Below are 15,442 nucleotides of genomic sequence, written 5' to 3' on the forward strand. Positions count from 1 at the left end.
CAATGATCTGGCTGTATTGTTTTGACTTCTGTTTAAACCTTAGAAGGGAACTAAACTTCCTGCTGAGCAAATGGAGTTTCTGACATAGTCATAAACACTGATTTTTTTGTTTGTTTGTTTGCATATTGCAAGCTTGCACTTACTGGTCTCTTTGAGAACTGTAGTATAAGGAGCATTCTTATTCATACTGCTAAAGATATGGGAATGGTCTGAAACAGGTGCCTGGAAGCACATTAATAACAGTGAAAGCTTTAGCTTGTTTATGATCCCAACCCATTAAATGCAATAAGAGATGTCTGCAATTAAATATATCAAAGAGCTGAATTGAGATACATCTTTTCTGGTACTCCCTAGGGAGCATCATAGCAGACAAAGTATTCAATCTAAAGGCTGAATATCTCAGAATGAAGGGAAATAAGTGAATACAAAGGGAATTACTGGTTTAGGAAACAAGGGATTTTTTTTTTTTTCCCTCTCCCAGCATATAATCTTTCTACATGAATTATTCTTGGATTATCTCCAGCCATGTTCTGAAAGCTGAATCTGAGATTCTGAATGTTTTCCGATTCCCAAATCATGCAGTCAGAAAAGAGCAAATGTAACCAGTGCTCTGTTGCACCTTTCTGTTTACACATATGAGCGTTCATCTTTTTGACTATTCTTCTTCTTCTGGCATTATTGTTGACACAGAGCACCAAGCTGGAAAGCAGAGATAACCGTGTGTCACTACTCTGGTTTGACAGATACTCTGACTCAAACCTCTTTCCTTCCCTTTCCCTTTTCGTTATTGCACAGGTGGTGAAATCTTATTAGAATTGATTTAGTGGGTGGCAGAGCAGGTACATAATTCTCATCTTCATTCCCTTTTGCAGCTTAAACAACATTTTGAGGCATAAAATAAAATTTAATCTTTCCAAGGAAAGATGCTAATCTGAAACTGACTTTTTGCTCTGTATTGGGTTCCTGCTGATTTTGATAACAGCTCATGATTTGTGGAGATTTAGCATGAATTGAAATGTCAGCTTGCAACTTACACTTCAGGCTTCCATGGCTAATGGGAAATAGACAGGGGTTTGTTGTAGACAAACAGTTCATTTGGGTTCAACTTCATAAACTTTAACTATGCAGTTCATTAAGTTCTCTCCTTTTGCTTGCGATCCGTCTTTGTTACACACTGGGGTTCTTGGAAAAGAAGGGAATTTTCAGCAAGGTCTTAACCTCTCCACAGAGTCTTCTGTTATCCATTTATTGCCACATGACAGTCTTAACAAGTGCTTTCAATTCACACTTTCAAGCACAGCAAAGAAACAATTTCAGTTAGATGTACAAACATTGGCATATAAATTTATGAGAGCACAAAGACATATATAACATTAATTTCAGTGATACAGAAAATCGATCTTGGAAGGTTGATTGAATTCTCTTGAAGAAATTAACTAAAAAATATATTAATGACATATTTCAGATTAAGTATTTAAGTATTAAATGTTTTAGAGGGAAAAAAAGTCAAATGTTAACTCTTCAAAACTGCTTTTGTCATTTGCAGTGATTTAGGAAAATACATTTAAATTTTTATATTTGAACCTTCATGTGTCTGTTCATTAGTTGCATAACACACATCAAGTCAGATTCTGTTGTCAGAGACACTGGTGTAAATCAACAATATTTGAGATATTACAATTGCTGCAGTTTCTTTTTTTTTTTTTTTTTGCTGTTGTTAATGAGGTCAGGAATTCTGACACTACTTTTTAGTGGTTGCAGATTTGAATAAAGCATACTGTTTTCAGAATATATCTGGGAAGAAGCTGTCATCAAGGCAGGTAATTCTCTGAATGTTGATAAGATGCATGATTGACATCCCTATAATTTTGTTTGTTTTCAACTTCTGTTTGTTCTAGGAGCATGGCTGTTTAAGATGAAACGACAAGAGCTGTTCACAGTGCTTTTGGACTCAATTTGCAGTCACTCATGAAATTTAGGAGGCTGGAAGATATCAGCTTCTTTATTAATATAATTAAATTGAATCCTTATTTTTTTTATATCCCCCCCCCCTTTTTTTTTTTTCCCAAAGGCTTGTTTTGATATTTAATATAATTTCTCTTGCTAAAGGCAAAAATCAGAGAGGAATTCTATTTCTTAAAATGCTTTTCAGACATAGCATATTTTTTTCTATCTCCAGAATAGACCTACTTTTTCAATCATTTAGATTATAGCACAAGCCACATGGATGAGATACAAATATATGCTATATGATCCAGTAGCACTGCTGGATAAGAGTTCATTTAGCATGATCCTGGCTCTGTAAATCATAATATCCACTCAGCCAAGTGGGAGAACCAGCTTTGTCTACAGCAGACTCACATATCAGTTTAAGAGGAAAGGAAGTTGCAACAGAACCATAGTTCCAACCAGCAGTACCACTTCAAAAATAAAATAAAATAATAATTTCTTGTCAAGGCTAGTGATGGGTTACATTTGCTAAATAAGATGTGTTCAGCTGAACTGCAGTGTCTTGGAAGCAAAATGTGATATGTCATTTTTTGATTTTTTTTTCTAAAGAATGTTGCATGTTAATAGTGTTCTGTGGATACTTGCTGTAAAATAAAATAACTATTCACAGAAGTGCAGATCTTGGCTTCCAAAACTCTCATTCTACGCAATTCTAAATCAGTCTGCTCCTGTAGATATCTATAAAAAGCCAGTTTGTATATGAAGGATTTTTGTTCTGCTTAAAAACATGATCCCAAGTCCATTCCCATGCAAGCCCAATCTTTATCGAGTATTTAAGCATGTGTTTAATGTCCTGTACCAAATTAATAATACAAGTACATAATCTGAAGCAGCTACATTGGTGTTGTTTTTAATACAAATTTTCATTCTCAGCACTGTTGTATTTGCCCTCAAGATCCTGTACAGAAATATAATGAATTTTAGTGCAGTCTCATTTTACAAAGGGGAGCCAGTTATGGGAGGTAATTTTTCTGCTTACAGGTAGGTAATGAGCTGTCATCAGATCTGAGTCTCTGGAGCCATGTCCTTCATGCCATTACTGAGCCAGTAGTCTTTCACCTCTCTTGTTTCTGGTGTTGAGATCTCCTGATGAGTGCAGTCTGAAAGTTGTAATTCACTGCCCTGGTAACAGAACTTACTCCTTGCAACAGCTGAAAATTATCCTTTGGGATGCAAAGCAAGGCGGGAAAGTAGATTCTTAAGGGAGGCATGGAAATCAGCCATTAAAGAAAGTTCTGTGTCATTAAAACATTTTTAATCTTTTAAAAAGGTGTCCTCCAACTACTACTACTTTTCTTAGCTTTGGAGAAAGGCACGTGGGTAGCTGTTGAAAATGAATATGTCATTACAAAGTCCTGAAAACTCCCCAGATTTTTGAAACTATTTGTTGAAAATATCCTCTGCATTTTACATGTAATGGATACTTGGAAATGGAAGCAATTTGTATACTGACAGATTATCCATCTATATTTCGTTACAGGTTGTTTTCCTAATCTGATAAATGATAATGATGATTTATGATAATGAATGATAATGAATGATTGATAGTTATTAATGAATAATATAATGAATGAATGTTATTTTTTTTCATGACTGCTTAAATATATTTTCTTTCCTGTATTCCTTATTAACAAGTCTGAAAATGTTGAAAAACTGTTCTTTCTATGTTTTCTCTATATTGCACTTCATCTCCATCTCCGTTCATATTGCTTGCACAACCCTTCTAGCACTCCCTTTAAATATATGAAGTCCAGATATTCTTATCTGATATTAATGTATTTTGTGACTTGCTGAAAGCAGACTTCTGTTCTTCTGTTTAAACCTTTTTGTTCATTTGAGCAGCATTCACAAACTGTACTAGACATCCATATGCCTTAAGCTTTAAGACAATTGTACCACCATAAACCATGCTGAACTGAACGATTCTGTATGGAGAGGTTGTCAATTGAAAATTAATTAGAAGGATAAAGGAGTGCATTATTTATAAATGTTTGCTGAATATTTTGGAGAAATATTTTTCACATATCACTGGAAATTTTTTTTCAAACCATACTAGTCATTCTTCCTAATGAGATGACCAGTTCTTCTTAATTACAATATTATTGCTGAAAAATAGTCTAGCAAATAGAACAACCTCAACTTTAAAGAAGTTATATTTAAAGTTATATTTATACCAAAAAAAAAAAGGGGGGGGGGGGGGGGGGGGGGGAAAGGGGATGTTTTTAAGAAAACAGAAAGAGAGATGAACAAATACAGGCATCATTATTTTTTCACATAACATCAAGTGATGTTTTGAATAGTGGGAACAGGGATTATTCAGAGTTCAAGTGAAACAGCATAAATATTATTTTATTTGCCCTTTTAATGAGACAGATTGCCATATAATTTTGTATTTCAATGGAAATGAAATGTGATACCTGAATTTTTATACTTATTTTGAACAAAATACTATTTTATTAGTAAAGTTAATACATTTATAATGCTTTCATTTGATTTGGAACATTATTATTTTTATTTTTTTTTAATGTGTTATGGTTAGTCCTATAACTAACTATAGTATAGTTATATAGTTATATATAGTTATGACTAACTATAGTATAGTTAGTTATAGTTTTTTTACAGTCTAGAAAAGAAATCATATTTCAGTCTTATAGGTCTTCTGTCAAGTGATACTGCCAGAACAGAAAAAAACTATGTAAAAATTCTGAAGTGATATAGGTAATAAATCAAATAAGACTTTTTGTGGAGAGAAGAGAAAAAGAAAATTTCTAATATTTTCTTTCTAATGGAATAATAATAATAAAATAATCACGGATACACTGTAAACATCCAAGTGATGGACGTTAATTATAGTTTAAACCCAGATAAGTATCTGCTGATGCCTTCTGTTCTCAACGATGTAACTTTTTAATAAGGTTTCATTTAGGCAAGCCAATCTATTACAGGGTGATGTTGCATGTACAACAGAGTTAAGGATCAAAACACTTTTCACAGGATATGGTGAAACCTGGAATGGCTTTTTATTGTCTTTCAACCCATCTGTTCTCATAAAAACTAGGATTTGTTTCTCTAAGTAAAAACACTGCATTAGTTTACGTTTTGTTTGTAAAATCATCATGTATTTTATACTTGAAATTGTTATTCTATACTTAATTTATTGACTTTGATGTTCATCAGCTTATGAGACAAAAACTGCTATGATATCTTGGAGAAGTATCACTCTTTTCTTTCAAATCTAAGGTAACAGACCTAGTGGAATCTCAGATATTATACACCAGAGAAAATATATATTAGAGGGCAAACAAAAGTTCTGGAAATGTACTGTGGAAGAACCTACTAATCAAAGCTAAGTACTTAATCAAAGTGAGAGCAAAAAGATAGTGATAACCTGAAGGTCTTCCATGTTCATTGCTAATGGAAGTAACAGTAGATGCAATAAAAACAGGATTTTTTTCTTTTTAGATTTTTGTTTGTTTTTTTGCTTGTGGTTTTAGTGTTTTTTGTTTTTTTGCATGTTTGTTTTTAGCACTGCAGTCAAAATAGGAATAATTTTTAAATTCATTAAGTTTTAAAAACTAAGTTTATAATCACAAATAGTCCTGCAGTTCTAGAGTAATGGATGAAGTGCCTTATACACACGCTCTTGCTATTACACATGGGCAAGTGAAATGTTACTTTATACATACAGAATCCAGTCCTGTTGCAGTCTATATCTGTACATAGTATATTGTGTATATAGTATACATACATGTAGTATATAGTATATTGTGTATGTATACAAAATCTGTTTTCCATTGCTTTCTAAAATGAAAGTAAATTTTGACAAAATTTTAAAAAACAGACAAGAAAAAAAAGGAGAAAACCCCACCCCAAAACAGTGAAGAGCTCTCATGCAGTTTGCTGTATGTCATGTTCTTTGAAATGTGAAGTTGAATAGTCACGCCTCCACATAGCCCTTGTGATCTTCATATTGTTTACTCTTCTAAAACCCAAAGGTATGGTGCATTTATGATTTCTTGAATGTATTTCTTTGTGGAACTACAGCTTAAATGCTAATCATTATTAATGAGGTTTCAATACAGAAGATCTGTTTAAAAAAAAGAAAAAAGATCCATTTCTCCCTGTAGGAGATTATATATATTATATATACCGTATATTTTATAATATATATATTATATAGTATAGTATATACTGCAATATTATATTATAACATTATACTATAATAATATATTATATTATATTATATTATATTATATTATATTATATTATATTATATTATATTATATTATATTATATTATATTATTATGATATATACCTTACATATATAAATATATACTTAATTTATTTCATGGGAGGCAGGCAGACAAAGTTCCAGAGCTAGTTTTGCTATTTAGCTCAGGTAACAGTAAATTAATGTGCAAACCTATTGTAGGACAGTCTGCTGTGGTCTCAGTGCTCGGAATTTCCTACATGTAGAAAATTCCCTTCAACACTAAGCCCACATGAAGCTTAACACTGAGAAGGGAATGGTTAAGAAGTGTATGCAAATGGGCTTTAGAGAAAAAGAATTGTTTTACTTCCATCTGTTTTTAAGTTGCTTCGTTATTTCAATTTTTTAATTTTGCTTTTTTTTTTATTTTTCTTCAGCAAAGTAAAAATGTAGGATCACCATGTGTTCCATGTCTCAATCTAGTTGGAACTAGCTGTGCTACAGCAATTACTAGTGCTAGTGAATTCAGACCTTTTTTTTTTTTTCATGGAGAAAACATTTTTATTTATTTCATTAAATTAAAGTTTTGAGAGATTGTTAATAGAGTAGTCGGATATTTTCTTTACTCTTCTTTTTTTTCTCTCTTATCTACCATTCTTCATTTTTGTATAGCTACTGGCAAAGGAGGAAAGTGATGGGTATAGGCACAAACTAGGAAAACAAAAAAATATGTGGGTTGAAGAAATAATCAAATTGACTACTTTTTAATCTCTGCTCTTTAGTGTTTTGAAGTTGTCTAGTATTTTTCTTACATTTTTGAATGCATATATGTGTAGCACAAGAATTGTAAATGAAGATAAATTGTTATTTTAGACTTGTAATGACTGATGGCCACATCTGCAGTTGATTGTTTTTAACATTTTATAATGTTGAATTACTAATTGTCAATTAAGTACACAGATTTGTGTAAGGTGGAAACTGCCTGTGTGGTTCAGTATGTTAACTTCAGTAGCAGTAGTGCTGTAGTCGATTTTTTTTCTGATGTTCTTAATGTGTTCACTCTTAGAATAGACTAATAGATTAAGGCTATTAAGCATTACCAATGCAGAGAGGTGGTTGGATGTATCTGCAAATTACAGAACTCTATGTCCTGTATCTGCCATGTAAATCACAATCCAAGAAAATTATCTAGCAAATAAAACTGTCCAGAAAATTCTGACTATTTAAACTGCAAAAATGTAAGTAGAAAACTCTCAGTGTTTTTCTGTTAAAAGTACTTCTGGATATCATTGCAATGTATTTATTCTATGACAAAGTGACGTGCTGGGTGGATGAGGGAAAGGCTGTGGATGTGGTCTACCTTGACTTCAGCAAGGCTTTTGACACTGTTTCCCACAGCATTCTCCTCAAGAAACTGGCTGCACTTGGCTTGGACTGGCACACGCTTCATTGGGTTGGAAACTGGCTGGATAGCCGGGCCCAAAGAGTCATGGTAAATGGAGTCAAGTCCAGTTGGAGGCCGGTCACTAGTGGCATTCCCCATGGCTCGGTGCTGGGGCCGGTCCTCTTTAATATCTTCATCGATGATCTGGACGAGGGCATTGAGTGCACCCTCAGTAAGTTTGCAGATGACACCAAGCTAGGTGCGTGTGTCGATCTGCTCGAGGGTAGGAAGGCTCTGCAGGAGGATCTGGATAGGCTGCACCGATGGGCTGAGGTCAACTGCATGAAGTTCAACAAGGCCAAGTGCCGGGTCCTCCACCTGGGGCGCAATAACCCCAAGCAGAACTACAGGCTGGGAGAGGAATGGTTGGAGAGCTGCCAGGCAGAGAAGGACCTGGGAGTGATGGTTGATAGTCGGATGGATATGAGCCAGCAGTGTGCTCAGGTGGCCAAGAAGGCCAACAGCATCCTGGCTTGTATAAGAAACAGTGTGGCTAGCAGGTCTAGGGAGATGATCATCCCCCTGTACTCGGCTCTGGTGAGGCCGCACCTCGAGTACTGTGTTCAGTTTTGGGCCCCTCGCTACAAGAAGGACACCGAGGTGCTTGAGTGGGTCCAGAAAAGGGCGACAAAGCTGGTGAGGGGCCTGAAGAACAAGTCTTATGAGGAGCGGCTGAGGGAGCTGGGCTTGTTCAGCCTGGAGAAAAGGAGGCTCAGGGGCGACCTTATTGCTCTCTACAGATACCTTAAAGGAGTCTGTAGTGAGGTGGGGGTTGGTCTGTTCTCCCACGTGCCTGGTGACAGGACGAGGGGGAATGGGCTTAAGTTGCACCAGGGGAGTTTTAGGTTGGATCTTAGGAAGAACTTCTTTACCAAAAGGGTTGTTAAACATTGGAACAGGCTGCCCAGGGAGGTGGTGGAGTCACCATCCCTGGAAGACTTTAAAAGAAGTTTAGATGTAGAGCTTAGGGATATGGTTTAGTGGGGACTGTTAGTGTTAGGTCAGAGGTTGGACTCGATGATCTTGAGGTCTCTTCCAACCTGGAAATTCTGTGATTTTGTGATTCTTAACGATAATTTTTGGAGAAAAAAAAATTTCTTTATACTGTATTCTTTATTCTTCTGAATACCAAATTTTCTTTGTAATAATAATAATGATTGTATTAAATATAATTAATACTCTACATTTTATTTTGAAGCAAATTGTGCCTATCATTCAGGGACAGGATGGTAAAAACTAGGTAGAGTATCGTTAAATAAAACTTATATACCATACATGCATTTTTGTGGTACATGTGGCTGGAAGATATGAGAATTTAAATCAGATAATACTCAGAACCTTTTCTTAAACACAGTCCAGGCTTTAGCTTTTGTTGTTATTGTTGTTTGGTTGTTCGTTTTTGGTTTGTTTTGTTTTGCTTCATTTCTGAAGCAAAGTACCGTGCTAGACAAACAGAGGAAGAATGACCATGTACTAAAATGATTTATATTTAGGGTTTCCTATTACTGTTACTTTACTTGATGACTGAGTACAACACTGGAAGTCTTTTAAAATGGAAACTTATGAAATGGAGAAAATCAAGAAAAAACAAACAAACCAAAAAGCACTTTTTGTTAAGTGTTTAGGGTTTTCTGAAAAGCACATTGTATTTTACCGGGGAAAAGTATTCTTTGAATTTACCAGCAAATCACTCTAGCAACTGTGTTAGGATGTGAAGCAGGTAAGAGGGCAGAAGATGGCATGACTACAGTACAACCATAGCAAGATTACTCTAGATTTCTGTAGTCTGCTCTTCATGTAGTCTTTGTGGATGTGCCAATCATTTTGCCATTGCATTTACCTTTTCTGATAATTATGCTAATTCAGCTCATGCTTGGGGTTATCTAGTATCTGTTAGGACTACAGTGTGAATGGTGTTGTCTTTTAGTTAGCTTAATAGCTATTTAAAATCATACAGTGTGACAGAAGTTTAAAAATGAACCACAAAATTTGGCTTGGGTCCTCTAGTGTTCTATTTTAATAACACTTTTATATATTATCAGTTTTATATTTAGACCTACAGCAGTACTTTTTTTTTTTTTTTTTTTTTTTTGTAGTGATAGCTGTCTGTCTACACAAATGTGAATATTTAAATGTAGCTGAGGTAGTATAATCTTCTTTCAGAAACTGATTAAAGTAACAGAACCCTTTTTGTCTGCCCAAATTCACTGAATGGTTATGAGAAGATGGATTACTACTATGTAATAACTACAGTTGTATTTAATATAATTAATACTTTATATTATACTTGGTTTAAAATATCATTACTATTATCCACTGATAAAGTATAATTGTAACAGTAGATTTGTCTGAATAAACACTGTCAGGGCATGCCATTCCCAAGAGACCTGTCTTTTGCTCTGTACAGTAATGGCTCTCAAGAGCTCAATTCTGAGCTCCACAGAGATCTCAATTAACTAACAGCCTATGAGAACTAATGACAAAAAAAAAAAAAAAAAAAAAAAAAAGGGGAAAGGATAGCTGAGATGCCTCTTAACTGTTTTCATAGCTTACTAGCAGAAGGCTAGCCAGTGTTTATAAAGAGTGTTACCTAACTTGCTATACCTGCCACAGAGCAGAAAATTACCCATATAAGTTCTTCAGCTGCTGGAGCTGCATCATGAAGGAGGAAAAAGACCAGTGGTTCTCCTTCAGGATGCAGCAGCCACAACTTCTCTGAGCAACCTGTTGCAGTGCCTCACCACCCTCATACTGATGAACTTCTTCCTCATATCTATTAAAACCTACCCCATATCAGTTTAAAACTGTTACCCCTTGTCCTATTACTGCATAAACCCTGTAAGAAATCTCTCCATCTTTCTTATAAGCCCCCTTAAAACACTGAAATTCTGCAATGAGGTCTCCCCAGAACCATCTCTTCTCCAGGCAAAACAATCCAAACACTCAGCATTTCTGCATAGGAGAAGTGCTCCAGCCTTCTAATCAACTTTGTGGTCCACCTTTGCACCTTGTCTAACAGATCCCCATCGTTCTTGTGCTGGGGGCATCAGAGCTAGATACAGTAATGATCTCTCAAGAGGGTGGAGTAGAGGGGTAGAATCACTTGATGAAGGGTGCACTCAATCCCACTGTCTGTGTCAGTAATAAAGATATTGACACAGCACCAATCCCTGTACGGATGCCTGAGGTACACCACTCATCATTGATCTCTACCTGGATGCTGAGCCATTAAGCACAACTCTCCAGATGCAGTCATACAGCCAATTCCTTATCCACTGAACAGACAACCCTTCAAATCCACATCTCTCCAGTTTAGAGACAAGGATGTTGTGTGGGAAAATGGATTCTGTCTTTTGCTTTATGCAAAGTTATTCAAAGACTGATGAAATCAACGTAAATGTTTTCAGTGTTTTCCATGAAATTTCAAATAAGTTTTGTGAGAAGTCTGCCTGGACCTTTACAGGAAGCAACCTGATGGCCAAATTATTTCTGGGAACAGATTTCCCGACTCTGTCTCTGTAAAGCAGCATAGCTTAAAAGATCCAGGACTTCTTGTTTGCTTTAACAAAACAAGTTCATTTTGGTGTCTGTGCCCTGCATGCTTGCACTCCAGAGCACGGGAAAGACAAAGAAGAGATGGTAACAACCCAAGACATCCACTCTGCGTGTCATGTTTGACCCACACATAGATACCATCTTTTATGTTTCTCTGAAATCGATGAACACAACAAACAGGTCTCTCTGCTCTATTTTCATGTCTGTAGCTAGGCAGGAACTTCTCACCCATTGCATGCAGAAGGCCACAGCAAAATAAACTGGTGACCTGATAGTAAGTAAGGACCAGAGCAAAGGCTAACAGCTACAGACTTACAGTGTACAGACCTAATGGAGAGGATGCATGAAGAAATAAATTGCCTCACTGCAGTATACTTCTGTGGAACAGCTGTTCCACACATTCTGAAGTGACAGTGATTGATGCTCAGCTTCTAGGCTGCCTTTTTTTTTAAGTTGTTTTGTTTTGTTTTAAATCTCAGCTGCTTGATATAGGCAATATGTTATAATCTCATTAAAGTGTATCGTGAATTGATTTTTTCATGGATGTTGAGCTTTGAAATCAGGGTGTTAGGCCATAAGGGTTCTGTAGAAATAGTGAAAATGATTTTAAATGGATTCATCTACACTGCATTTGTAGACATTTTTCATTTAAATGTATGGCTTTTCCATGTAAAAAATTCTTTGCCATCATCAGAAAAGTGTTTTGAATGTGTTTTAAGGCCATTTTGATGAAAAGTTTTATTTTATTGATGCTTAAGTTAAATTAGCCTATTAATTTGTGTTTATCACTTGTCTGCCTTTTAATGTCTGTCTGAGACTCAGAAAATAGAAAATAAAATTAAAAACAAAAGCAAAAAAAAATAGGTATTTCTTATATATAGTAAGTCTGTGTATATGAAATGAAAGATGACTGGTAGGTAGAGAAGCAATCTTCCTCACAAGAGAAATTCTCCAGATATATTTCAAAGTAGAAAACCATGAATTAGGAGAAAAGAAGAGAGCAGGATCTTCCGATTCTCACACACACACTGTCAACATTTGCATTTTAATAATTTTCACTTTTTTTTTTTTTGAGCTTCAAATTGATAACATCAATTTGTTGAATAACGAACAAATCTCTTCCTGTCTCCAGTCTTTAAAAGGTGCCTTTGCAAAAGGTCTTTCATAGAATTGTAACATCATCAAGGTTGGAAACAAGTCCAACCATCAGCCTGACCTACTTCTGCATTATTAGAAGTAGAAGTTTAAATTCTATATCTTCATGTTGAATTAACTATTTTTTTTTATTATGATTCATATAATGGATGAATTCAAAATCTTAAGTAAAATGCAAAAACAAAAAATAAAACAACAAACACAAACAGAAACAAAGAATACAGTATAGATGTTTCAGTGACCATGTTGCTTTTTGTCTGTAAAACTACATTTTGGAAATCTGTGAAAGTCTTATTTTCTATGAATTCATGTGATTTGACCTTTTGATCCAGTAGGTTCTTTTGTACTTTTTTTTTTTTTAATTTAAGTCTTTGTTGTGCCGCTTAAATACATGCCAAATAGTAATGTCCTTTCATTAAAAAAAAAAAAAAAAAAAAAAAAAAAAAAAAGAGTTTATAAAAATATAGTTCTTCTTTTTTGAGGGAGCTACATGAAAAAATGTATTTATTCTAAGATGCTTAAACTCCTCCAGAAATAAGATCTTAAGTATTTGTAAATAACCCATTTAATAAGCTAACGTTTAAAATTATTAATGCAATAGAAGGCAGTTACATTGCATCAAGAAACAGATTTAAAATATACTACCAATAATGCCATTCTTTTTTGTCATCAGGTAAAATACAGAATCCATTCACGATAGGCCAAACATACGTATGTTTATTTGGGCTGATCTGTTCTGAAATTGAGCTAAAATAAAAGGGAAGCTTGTGACCTTTTCTGTTAATTTAGGATGCAACTTTTGTCTGACTGCTTCATCTTCTGTCTCATCCGTACACCTTTTTCCCCTTTTTATACGGAGAATACAGGTACAGTTTTATTTTTTTACCCTAAACTTTCCCTGGTGCAACCTGAGACCATTTTCTCAGACCTTATCATGTCCCTTGAGAGAAGGATACCCTCTTGTCTGCCAGCTCCATTCAAGTAGCTGTAGCGAGAGGCAAGGTCTTCCCTCAGCCTCCGTTTCTCCAGGCTAAGGAACCCTTACAGCCCTAGCTGCTCCTCACAAATCTTGTTTTTGATGTGGTCTCACCAGTGCCATGTACATGGGGACAATCGCTTCCCTACTCCTGCTGGCCACAATATTTCTGATGCAGGTCAGGCTGCCGTTGTCTTTCTTGGCCACCTAGGCACACTGCTGGCTCGTGTTCAGCTGGTTGTTGACCAGCATCTCCAGGTCCTTTTCTTCTGGTCAAGTGTTCAGCCATTCTTCCCCAAGCCTGTACTGATGCACCAGGTTGTTATGACCCAGGTGCGACACCCAGACTTGTTGAATGTGGTACCATTGGATTTGACCCATCTGTCCAGCAGTATCCAGAACTGCAAATCCTTCCTACCCCTAGGGAGATTAACAGTCCTACCTACCTTGTCATTATCAGCAAACTTACCGAAGGTACGCTTGATATCTTCATTCAGATAATTTATTAAAATGTTAAACGAATCTGACCCTAAGACTGAGCCCTGGGGAATTCCATTGGTGATCAGCTTCCATTGAACTCCATTCACTATGATCCTTTGGGCCCAGAACTATAAATAGCTCTTCACACAGTGAAAACCTGTCCAAGCCATAAGCAGCCAGTTTCTACAGGAGAATACTGTGGGAAACAGAATCAAATTATTTAAATCCAGTTAGACAACATCGACTGAATTTCCCTCATCTATTAAGCAGGCTATTAGCATGTTAGTCAGGCATGACCTGTCTTTTATAAACACATATAAAGGCAGCACATTATAAAGGTAGTGGTGACACAGTGGAGTATGCACTCAGCAGCTTAGTGACATCCTATCTAACGAAAGTCTGAGGACCTTCAAAATACTAGATGCTTTTCCATTGTTTGTTTGTTCTGTTTTGTTTTATGTATCAAAGGGCTAACCTTTACTTTTTCCATTCTATTGCAAGTCTTTGGAGAATAATCTAAATGGTAATTTTTGTGAATTAATTATCCTGGGAGATAGATGAACATCATTAAACTAATACAATTTTAACATTTTTATTGCCAAAAGTGAAAGGGTAATTTTACTCTTTTAATTTCTTATAGATTGCTTTGCTTTTTTGGATATGGCCACAGGTGTCTAATTTATCCCAAGCTCTATGGGATATTTTCGTTTTGACTCTTAGAAAATATACAGGTTGTAGTAACTTGGAAGTGCTTGCAGTTAAGAATATCTATAATGAATGTTATATCTATAAAGAAGTACTTCAAAAATAACAATAAATATAAATATATATTTAGCAGATGACTGATTTTACTTACAGTCTTGAAGGAGATGTTGCTAATGTTTTTGAATTTTAAGATTCTGCTGTGGTCCACCGTGATCATCATCTGACAATGAGCATTGTCATCTGTTTGTCTTTTGCAAAGTATTAGTAGATTTAACAAGGTTTTTTGGCTGAACTGTCTATGGTCAAGAGCTGGCTTCGACTCTACTCACTGTTAGATGATTTTTGACCAGACAATTAAGTTCCTTCTTGTTTATAAAATTAAATTTTCTTTTATGAGCATGTAACTGTGGCAGCAATCACACTTCCACTTCATATTTCATCTCCAGTCTTTCTATTAATCATATTACATTTCCAATTAAGCTATACTTATGAATTTGTTTCAGTGCGGTTCTTAGGGGAATCAGTAAATGTGTTTTATAATTAAGTGCTCAAATATTAGAATTTAATAGTTTGTAATTAGAGGGTTTTTAAATTAGAAATCTGTCTTCCTCTACAATTTTAGGAACTAAAATCTAATTTACATCTTCACCTTAAGGAAAATTCATAAATGAACTAAACTAAAGCAGTGAAATACATTTATAATTAAAGGGAAAAAACTGTGAATCAAGTGCAACTTAGGAACATAACCTAGTAGTGAAGGTATTGTACAAAGTATTGTATAGTTTCTTATGCTCATGAACAAAATAAAGATGAAACTTTACTTAAAATTACGATTTTACATTTGCCATATGAAATGTCCCATGGCAGATATTTCTCCGTTAGCTTTCCCAGACCTGAAAGAATGAT

General features: G+C 35.2%; 1 protein-coding gene across 1 annotated transcript in view; it reads left to right on the forward strand.

Moving 5' to 3' along the window:
• Window positions 1-15,442, forward strand: part of CNTNAP2 (contactin associated protein 2) — a 1,145,390-nt gene that overhangs the window by 225,773 nt on the left and 904,175 nt on the right. The window lies entirely within an intron of this gene.

Source organism: Anas platyrhynchos, chromosome 2 (assembly GCF_047663525.1).
Source record: "Anas platyrhynchos isolate ZD024472 breed Pekin duck chromosome 2, IASCAAS_PekinDuck_T2T, whole genome shotgun sequence".
Taxonomy (NCBI): Eukaryota; Metazoa; Chordata; class Aves; order Anseriformes; family Anatidae; genus Anas; species Anas platyrhynchos.